Below are 12048 nucleotides of genomic sequence, written 5' to 3'. Positions count from 1 at the left end.
TCATAAGATATGATGATGAGGTTTATTATGGATGGATGATTGAAATGGGACCTAATAATTTGAGAGGGTGGACATAGAATATAATGGTATATGGTTATAATATGGCCTAAACATAAAATGTGCTATGTTAATCTGTAACACCCCAAACCCGTGACCGTCACCAGATTTGAAACACGTGGCGTTACCGGGCTTACTTCCCTTTTTTTTTCTCTCTTGACAATAATTGATTTCAGTTCCGGGCAGGCTAGCTAACTGCGTCACTGTCACCTTAAAAATCATATCTCGAGTTCTAGAACTCGAAAATCAGTTCTGTAAATTTTCCCTGAAACTAGACTCATATATCCATCCCTGGATTTATTTCTAGAATTTTTGGTCAGGCCAATTGGTACAGTTTATTAGTTAAAGTCACCCATGCTACAGGGGTCGACTACACTGACCTTCGCGCGTTACAACTTGAATATCTCTCTGTACAGGGCTTTAATACTGGTGATGTTTGTTTCTAAAGAAAAGAGACTCAAAATGGAATCTGCACATATAAGGCATGACTTCTAATTATTTCTGGATAATTTATAGTAAATTTTCAAAGTCGCTACAGGGGACCCAGAAACCGTTCTGGCCCTGTCTCACAAGAACTCTAATATCTCTCAGTATACTGCTCATATGGTCGTTTCGTTTCGTCCATATAAAAATAGATTCATCAAGGTTCAATTTCATAATTTATTCACTATTTAATTATACTTCTACTATTTTTAGTGATTTTTCAATCTCATCTCACTGCTGCTGTCAGCAACAGTTACTGCGATGAACTATGCCAATTTCGTGAATCTTTCCTTGGCCTTACTAATCATCCATCATACATGACACAATTTATGGCCACCTTATCAAAATTAAAGTTTCTAAGACTCGTGGCTATAGGTTCTAGCATCCCACTCGGCGACCACATAGGCCATTTTCACATGGCTTAAAGTTTACAACCCACAATTCAACAAAATATAATAGCCTATACATGCCAATTGTTCTCCTAGTTCAACTACGAAGACAATACCAAAAGGTTTCCAGCCGGTGTGATGACTTCAACAACGGTTCCGAGCACGCGACAATACGAGTCCAAGAGACCTAAAATGGGTGACAAGAAAACACCGAGTGAGTTTATAACTCAGTAAGTCATAAGCATTCATCAACCAACCATTAATAAAATTATCACAACATGAAACGGTAAACGAGGCTAGGTACTCCATCCATATCGAAACTATGCCATAATTCCTCGGACCTTTCGGTTCAATCTCATACCAAGCCATACATCCACATTTCATATTCTATACAATAAGATATTTGAGGCATTTTCACACACCAACTCATTTTCACCACAATCATACAAATGCAATCATCACATAGATTTAAAGCTTACCAAGCTCAACCCCGAGCATGAACATATTGCCTATTCGTCATGAGCTCAAGGTACTTACCTGATCCGCTGTCCGGGATTAACTCGATAATGTCGCACACTCAGTGCCAATTGTAATGCAAGAGCATATAGTGAATCTGCACACTTAGTGCTATATATTTTCAGCTCGCACACTTAGTGCTATATAATTTTCAGCTCGCACACTTAGTGCTATATATTTTCAGCTCGCACACTTAGTGCTGTATAATCAAACTCGCACACTTAGTGCTGTACAATTTTAAACCCGCACACTTAGTGCCAATCTTGTCACCGTGTCCATTTATACCCGCACACTTAGTGCCGAGACCAATACTTTATGCAATTTACCACCTTTATACATTCAACGATGGCATCATTCCATACACATACATTTCCATTTACACATCAATTCATTAAACACAATTGCATATATATTATGATCATTTAAATCAATACCAAATATATGCTTAATGACTTACCTCGGGCGTTGTCGCACGTCTTCAACGGCTATTCAATTACTTTTTCTTTTCCCTTGTCCAACTTCGATCCTTTGAGCTCTTGAGCTAAATCAAACAAATTTACTTCCCAATCAAACACACACATACGGCAACCATATATTGTTTTTAACACATTCGGTCACTTGGGCGACCCATTTAACTTTTAAGCATTCATTTCAAATTTTAGTTAAACAATGCGAATGCTATTAGCTATTAATGCCACACACACATATGCATAAAATTTAATCATACATGACCCATAGCTCATTTGGTCATTCATCTCTCAAACTTACCAAGCTTCATACCACACTTCCTTGGCGAATACATATATAAGCACAATTTAGCATTTTCATTTACTTAATATTTCATACCTATCATGCTAGCGAATATTGTTTAATCAAGTTCAACATCCTCATATACGGCATTAGCATCCAAACAACCTATATGAACATTTAACTAATTCAAGCTTCACCCATCCACACTCATTCATTTAACATAAAGAAAATATATCAACCTCTTCACTATCAACCATGGCCGAATGCTTCATGGATTTAAGGTAGATTCAAGAAAGAACCTCATAATTATTAAGACGTAAGCAACTACCCTTGTTCATCTAGATTTAGTATGAACAACAACTATCACCATTATTAATCACCATAGCCGAAAACCTCACCCTCATGGCCGAATGTACCAAACATTTCCTAACTAAACTTTCACAAATTTTAACCTCATATCGATCTCAACTTGTTCAATACAACATGAAACAATCCCTTCTCCTAACCTCTTGATACACGGCTTGATGTTCAAACCCCCAAGAAAGTTTGATTTTCATGACATTACCAAAATGCATTATGACAATTAGCTCAACAAACTCAAGAAGTTAAAACCAACATCTCAAAGCTTACCTCCAACTAGAAGAAGGGTTGCCGAATTTGCTTAATGAAAAGCTCTCCAATTCTTTCCTTTGGTTCACGGCAAGAAGAACAAAGCATAACCAAATTCCCCTTTTTTTTTCTTTCTTTGGTTAGTCATGGCAATGGGGCATCCACACACTTTTTTTTTTTTTGTCAACATTTTCTTTAATGCTAGCACATTATTTTCTTGCTTCATACATCACTCACTAACCAAACATGTTGGGAGCATGTTTCCTTTGCCCATCAACACCCACCTTGGCCGGCCACTATAGTCAAATTTGGGAAATTTGGCATGCAAGGACAACATTTCCTAGTATGCATCAATAGGCCACTTCAACATTTGCCTATCTCATTTCTAAGTTTTCTCACACAAGTCCTTTCTAGTGAAATTCACCTTTATAACACTAAATCAAATCATCAAAATGTCACACACAATTTAACACATATCATAGGCATCACAATAAATTTTAAATTATTTTTATGCCTCGGTTTTGTGGTCCCGAAACCACATCCGTCTAGGGTCAATTTTGGAAATGTCACAACTCTCCCTACTTAAGAAATTTTCGTTCGAAAATCTTACCGTAAATAGGCTCGGGTATCGCTCTTTCATAGAGTCCTCAGGTTCCCAAGTGGCTTCTTCAATTTCGTGTTTATGCCACAACACCTTCACTAACGGGATTTTCTTATTGCGCAACTCTTTTACTTCACTCATCATAATGCGAACCGGTTCCTCTTCATAGCTCAAATTAGGCCGAATCTCAATCTCGGGCAGGCGATTACGTGCGATGGATCGGACCTATATCGTCAAGCATCGAAACATGGAAAACGTTGTGAATCTTTTCGAGCTCGGGGTAAAATTAATCGACGCCATGGCCCAACTCGTTCAGATACTTCATACGGACCGATGAACCTCGGACTCAATTTGCCCTTACGGCCAAATCTAAGCACTTTCTTCCGGTGAGACTTTGAGAAATACCTTGTCTCCAACCCGATATTCAATATCTTTTCTTTTCAAATTCGCATCGACTTTTGGCGATCCGGCGACTTTCAAACTTTCACGAATTACTCGAACTTTTGCTCGGCATCCTTAACCAAATCAACCCAAGATTTTTCCTTCACTAAGTTCACCAGAATAATGGGTACGGCATTTACGACCGTATAAAGCCTCGTAAGGCGCCATCTTGATACTTGATTGAAAGCTATTGTTGTGGCGAATTCAACCAAAGGTAAATACCGTTCCCATGCACCACTAAACTCAAGGATGCAACATCTCAACATATCCTCGAGTATTTGAATTATCCGTTCAGATTGACCATCGGTTTGGGGGTGAAAAGTGCTAAAATGCACTTGGTACCCAAAGCCTCTTGCAATTTCTTCCAAAATCGCGATGTAAATCTTGGGTCTCTATCCGACACGATAGAAATAGGCACCCCATGCAATCGAATAATTTGGGAGACGATAATTCGCCAATTTATCAGCGAAAAATCCGTGCGAACAGAATAAAATGAGCAGACTTGGTCATCTATCAACAATGACCCAGATCGCATCCTTCTTACTTGTCGACAAAGGCGGTCCGGATACAAAGTCCATGGTGACTCGATCCCATTTCCACTCGGGTATCGTGATCGGTGAAGTAATCCGATGGCACTTGATGTTCCGCTTTCAATTGTTGACATATTAAACATCTCAAACAAAGTCGAGATGTCTCGTTTCATACCATGCCACCAAAACCGACGTTTGGTCATTGTACATTTTAGTACTACCGGGTGGATTGACATTCGACTCATCGTGAGCCTCGTTCAAAATCATCAAACAAGTTCAATTCCTTGGAATACATAATCGACCCTTGAACGTCAAGCAATCATGGTCGTCAATCTGAAATTCGATTCCTCCTTGAAATACATTCGCTCGCTTAGCGACCAATTCAAGCGTCGACCTTCCGAGATTCAAGTACTTGATGAATCAATAACGGTTTGGTCTCTAATTCGACTACTAGCACCTCATCGGGTGAAACGGATAGATGAGCATCCATCGCTCTCAAAGCAAACAGTGCCTTGCGACTTAAGGCATCGGCCACCATGTTGGCCTTTCCCGGGTGATAATCAATGATGAGTTCATAGTCTTTCAACAACTCAAGCCAACGTCTTTGTCGCAGGTTTAAATCTCTCTGAGTCATCAAATATTTTAGACTCTTGTAGTCCGAATAAATGTGACACCTTTCTCTAAACAAGTAATGCCGCCATATCTTCAAGGCGAACACTATGGCTGCTAGTTTAAGGTCATGGGTCGGATAGTTTCTCTCATGCGGCTTTAGTTGTCTCGACGCGTAAGCCACAACTCGACCTTCTTGCATCAACACACAACCTAACCCAAGCAAGGATGCGTCATCAGTATATGACAAACTCTTTCTGGGACTCCTACTGTACTAGTCTGGGGCCTCGGTTAAACAGGTTTTAGTCGATCGAAACTTTCTTGACAGCGTTCGACCACTCGAACTTAACATCTTTTGAAGTAGTTTTGTCATCGTGCAGCTATCATCGAAAAACCTTTCACAAATAGTCGATAGTATCGGCAAGCCCCAAAAGCTTCTAACCTCGGTAACATTCCTTGAGGTTTCCAATCGACTATGGTCGAAATTTTGTTCGGGTCCACCCGACACCGATGCGGACACTACGTGCCCCAAAAGCTAACCTTTTTCAACCAAAATTCACATTCTTGAACTTTGCGTATAATCGCTTATCTCGTAAGATTTGCAACACTAGCCTCGGTGTTCAAGATGTTCGGTTTCATCTCGAATAGACCAAAATGTCATCGATAAATACAACTACGAACCGATCCAAGTATGGCACGAAAATTTTATTCATTAAATCCATAAACACCGAGGGCATTAGTGAGCCCAAACGGCATCACCAAGAATTCAGTAGTGACCGTACCTCGTCCTAAAAGCGGTCTTGGGTATGTCCGATTCTCGGACCTCAACCGATAATACCCGACCTCAAATCTATCTTTGAAAACACTGAGGCTCCCTTTAATTGATCAAACAATTCGTCAATTCGTGGCAACGGATATTTGTTCTTTATCGTCACTTTATTCAACCGACGATAGTCAATGCACAATCTCATAGTTCCATCCTTCTTCTTCACAAACAATCTTGGTGCGCCCCATGGAGAAAAACTCGGTCGAGCGAAACCTCTATCCGTCAATTCTTGCAATTGAACCTTCAATTCCTTTAATTCCATTAATGCCATACGATACGGGGCTATTGAGATCGGTGTAGTACCCGGTACAACTTCGATGCCGAATTCCACTTCTCGAACCGGTGGCAATCCCGGTAACTCCTCAGAAAAAATATCTGAATACTCACAAACCACTGGTACCGATTCGAGTTTCCTTTCCGTCTCTTTACTTTCAAAGACATACGCAAGGTATGTTTCACACCCCTTTTTCACATACCTCTGAGCGGTCATAGAAGATATTATCGCTAGCACTCCTTTTAAATCAGTAGACTCGACTCGGACTACCTCATTATTTGCACTCCTCAAATCAATGGTTTTCCTTTTGCAGTCCACCACTGCATCATGTACGGTCAGCCAATCCATACCAAGGATAACATCGAATTCATCAAATGGTAGAAGCATCAGATCGGCCGAAAAATAAGATTCTCGAATTATTAAGGGGCATCTCTTGCACACTTTATCAAAGAGTACGTATTGACCCAAAGGGTTTGACACTCGAATTACGAACTCGATGAGACTCAACAGTAGAGTCTTCTTTGGATGCTAAGGTTTCACATACATATGAATGAGTAGAGGGTCAATCAATGCAATCACACTAGTATCAAAGAGAGTAAAAGTACCGATGATAACGTCGGGGAGGATGCCTCTTCTCGCGCGCGGATGGCATATTCTCTAGCGAGAGCACGGGTCTCGGATCGGACAGTAGTATTAGAGGCTTCTCTCGATTACCACCCCTACCTCCAGAGATTCTCGGGGCCTACCTCCACCGTCGTTCCACTAGGTCTTGCACCTTGCGTCTTATTCCTCTCATCTAGCTCGTGCAATCTCTAATGAAGTGGTCCTTGAACCGCATCCATAACGAGCCCTATTAACAGACTTACCCCAACATTCACCTAGGTGTCGTCTTCCACATTGGGGGCATTCAGGTCTCTCTTGACGATTATTGCCCACACTAGCTACCAAGTAGCTCTGGAGTCCGTCAATGGTCGGGCTCTAATGGAAATTCCATGATCGTCCTCGACTTCTCGATGTCCTCCACGAACCTCTTTACGTACCGAGAACGGAGCTTTACTCGTCGATCTTTTACGGTAATCTTTTGCTTCAATTCAGCCTTCTTCTTCTCCTTCCCAAGTTCTTCCGCCTTGCAGGCTCGTTCGACTAGTGTCACGAACTCCTTTATCTCCAAAATTCCCACTAGTAACTTTAACTCTTCATTCAATCCTTCTTCAAATCTTTTGCACATCGCAACCTCATCAGCCACACACTCCCGAGCATACCGACTAAGTCTTACAAACTCATGCTCGTATTCAGATACGGTCATACGGCCTTGCTTGAGTTCCAAGAATTCCTTACGCTTCTGATCTATGAACCGTTGACTAATGTATTTCTTTCAAAATTCGGATTGAAAGAAATCCCAAGTAACTCGTTCATTTGGGACTATGGAAATTAAAGTCCTCCACCAATAGTAAGCTGAGTCTCTCAACAAGGATATAGCACACTTAAGACATTCATCGGGTGTGCATGACAGTTCATCTAACACTCGAATGGTGTTATCGAGCCAGAATTCGGCTCTTTCAGCATCATCAGTGACTATGGCCTTGAACTCCTCGGCCCCGCGCTTCCTAATCAAGTCTACAGGTGGTTTGCTTAGCCTCACGGGATCGAGAATGGAGGCATTGCGGACTCTTGGGGCGGAGTATTTAAATTCGGGAATGGTTGGACAGCCGGGTTGGTTCGGGCATATTGTGCGACCCACTCATTCATCATGGTGAAGAAGGCTTGTTTCGCCCCTTCATTTTGATTATTCGCGGATGACTGAGGCTCAACAGGCGGTGTCCCTTGCGCGGGAGCAGCCGCTACACTTTCAACGTCATCCGCCAAGGGTCTCTATTCCGGCTCCATTGCTAATCAAAACAAAAATTTCAACCGTCGAAGTCATCACATTATTAAGCACTAACAAATTGGCATGTATAGCTAGACTCACACGCCTATGGTAGTCCTAGAACCGACTAAGCCATAGCTCGATACCAATAAAATGTAACACCCCAAACCCGTGACCGTCACCGGATTTGAAACACGTATGGCGTTCTTGGGCTTACTTCCTTTTTTTTTCTCTTGACAATAATTGATTTCGATTCGGGCAGGCTAGCTAACTGCGTCACTGTCACCTTAAAATCATATCTCGAGTTCCAGAACTCGAAAATCAGTTCCGTAAATTTTCCCTGAAACTAAACTCATATATCCATCCCTGGATTTATTTCTAGAATTTTTGGTCAGGCCAATTGGTACAGTTTATTAGTTAAAGTCACCCATGCTACAGGGGTCGACTACACTGACCTTCGCGCGTTACAACTTGAATATCTCTCTGTACAGGGCTTTAATACTAGTGCCGTTTGTTTCTAAAGAAAATAGACTCAAAATGGAATCTGCACATATAAGGCATGACTTCTAATTCTTTCTGGATAATTTATAGTAAATTTTCAAAGTCGCAACAGGGGACCCAGAAACTGTTCTGGCCCTGTCTCACAAGAACTCTAATATCTCTCAGTATACTGCTCATATGGTCGTTTCATTTTGTCCATATAAAAATAGATTCATCAAGGTTCAATTTCATAATTTATTCACTATTTAATTCTACTTCTACTATTTTTAGTGATTTTTCAATCTCATCTCACTGCTGCTGTCAGCAACAGTTACTGCGATGAGACTATGCCAATTTCGTGAATCTTTCCTTGGCCTTACTAATCATCCATCATACATGACACAATTTATGGCCACCTTATCAAAATTAAAGTTTCTAAGACTCGTGGCTATAGGTTCTAGCATCCCACTCGACGACCACATAGGCCATTTTCACATGGCTTAAAGTTTACAACCCACAATTCAACAAAATATAATAGCCTATACATGCCAATTGTTCTCCTAGTTCAACTATGAAGACAATACCAAAAGGTTTCCAGCCGGTGTGATGACTTCAACAACGGTTCTGAGCACGCGACAATACGAGTCCAAGAGACCTAAAATGGGTGACAAGAAAACACCGAGTGAGTTTATAACTCAGTAAGTCATAAGCATTCATCAACCAACCATTAATAAAATTATCACAACATGAAATGGTAAACGAGGCTAGGTACTCCATCCATATCGAAACTATGCCATAATTCCTCGGACCTTTCAGTTCAATCTCATACCAAGCCATACATCCACATTTCATATTCTATACAATAAGATATTTGAGGCATTTTCACACACCAACTCATTTTCACCACAATCATACAAATGCAATCATCACATAGATTTAAAGCTTACCAAGCTCAACCCCGAGCATGAACATATTGCCTATTCGTCATGAGCTCAAGGTACTTACCTGATCCGCTGTCCGGGATTAACTCGATAATGTCGCACACTCAGTGCCAATTGTAATGCAAGAGCATATAGTGAATCCGCACACTTAGTGCTATATATTTTCAGCTCGCACACTTAGTGCTATATAATTTTCAGCTCGCACACTTAGTGCTATATATTTTCAGCTCGCACACTTAGTGCTGTATAATCAAACTCGCACACTTAGTGCTGTACAATTTAAACCCGACACTTAGTGCCAATCTTGTCACCGTGTCCATTTATACCCGCACACTTAGTGCCAAGACCAATACTTTATGCAATTTACCACCTTTATACATTCAACGATGGCATCATTCCATACACATACATTTCCATTTACACATCAATTCATTAAACACAATTGCATATATATTATGATCATTTAAATCAATACCAAATATATGCTTAATGACTTACCTCGGGCGTTGTCGCACGTCTTCAACGACTATTCAATTACTTTTTCTTTCCCTTGTCCAACTTCGATCCTTTGAGCTCTTGAGCTAAATCAAACAAATTTACTTCCCAATCAAACACACACATACGGCAACCATATATTGTTTTTAACACATTCGGTCACTTAGGCGACCTATTTAACTTTTAAGCATTCATTTCAAATTTTAGTTAAACAATGCCGAATGCTATTAGCTACTAATGCCACACACACATATGCATAAAATTTAATCATACATGACCCATAGCTCATTTGGTCATTCATCTCTCAAACTTACCAAGCTTCATACCACACTTCCTTGGCGAATACATATATAAGCACAATTTAGCATTTTCATTTACTTAATATTTCATACCTATCATGCTAGCGAATATTGTTTAATCAAGTTCAACATCCTCATATACGGCATTAGCATCCAAACAACCTATATGAACATTTAACTAATTCAAGCTTCACCCATCCACACTCATTCATTTAACATAAAGAAAATATATCAACCTCTTCACTATCAACCATGGCCGAATGCTTCATGGGTTTAAGGTAGATTCAAGAAAGAACCTCATAATTATTAAGACGTAAGCAACTACCCTTGTTCATCTAGATTTAGTATGAACAACAACTATCACCATTATTAATCACCATAGCCGAAAACCTCACCCTCATGGCCGAATGTACCAAACATTTCCTAACTAAACTTTCACAAATTTTAACCTCATATCGATCTCAACTTGTTCAATACAACATGAAACAATCCCTTCTCCTAACCTCTTGATACACGGCTTGATGTTCAAACCCCATGAAAGTTTGATTTTCATGACATTACCAAAATGCATTATGACAATTAGCTCAACAAACTCAAGAAGTTAAAGCCAACATCTCAAAGCTTACCTCCAACTAGAAGAAGGGTTGCCGAATTTGCTTAATGAAAAGCTCTCAAATTCTTTCCTTTGGTTCACGGCAAGAAGAATAAAGCATAACCAAATTCCCCTTTTTTTTCTTTCTTTGGTTAGTCACGGAAATGGGGCATCCACACACTTTTTTTTTTTGTCAACATTTTCTTTAATGCTAGCACATTATTTTATTGCTTCATACATCACTCACTAACCAAACATGTTGGGAGCATGTTTCCTTTGCCCATCAACACCCACCTTGGCCGGCCACTATAGTCAAATTTGGGAAATTTGACATGCAAGGACAACATTTCCTAGTATGCATCAATAGGCCACTTCAACATTTTCCTATCTCATTTCTAAGTTTTCTCACACAAGTCCTTTCTAGTGAAATTCACCTTTATAACACTAAATCAAATCATCACAAATGTCACACACAATTTAACACATATCATAGGCATCACAATAAATTTTAAATTATTTTTATGCCTCGATTTTGTGGTCCCGAAACCACATCCCGTCTAGGGTTAATTTTGGGCTGTCACATAATCCCTAATACGAAAAGGATAATTTAGCATGTACGAAACCGATGAGATGAGGTTAACATGCAATTGGGTTATGCCAAGGTTGTTTAAGAGTATGATTAGGCCATATTAAATACCATTGAAGTCTTTAAGTGTGTATAGATGGTAGAGGGTGACCAAAGCCTAGCCCTAAAAAGGTCCACACGGGTAGACACATGGGCATGTGTCTGGGCTGTGTGTGACACACAGATAGCCCCATGGGCTTGTTGCCTGGCCGTGTGTCCCCTGCACCTAAAATTTTGGGTCAGTTTGCATGGTAGTAAACACACGGGCAGAGATACGACCGTGTGTCTCAACCATGTGGAGGACACGGCCTAGTACATGGGCGTGTGCCTTGGCCGTGTGCCTCAAAATGAATGATGAAGTCATAAAAAGAATGCCCAAGTTTTTGGACAAGGGCAATGACACGGGCGTGTCTAGGGCGTATGAGGGACACGGGCATGTGTTTGGCCGTATGAAAATCCCTGTAGGTTCAAAATGAAAAATAAATCCAAGTAATTCAAAACGGGTGGGGTACATGGGCGTGTTCCCAAGCACACGGGCGTGTGCTTTGCCTCTACACTGGCGTGTGAGGCATAACCCTAGTAATCTTAATAAAATTTTCTATAGTTCTCGGTTTAGTCCCGGATCGCTTTTAATGTATGTTTTGGGCGTCGTATGCCCATAATA

This window comes from Gossypium arboreum, chromosome 8 (genome assembly GCF_025698485.1).
Source record: "Gossypium arboreum isolate Shixiya-1 chromosome 8, ASM2569848v2, whole genome shotgun sequence".
Classification (NCBI taxonomy): domain Eukaryota; kingdom Viridiplantae; phylum Streptophyta; class Magnoliopsida; order Malvales; family Malvaceae; genus Gossypium; species Gossypium arboreum.
Note: the sequence above shows the minus strand (reverse complement) of the source record.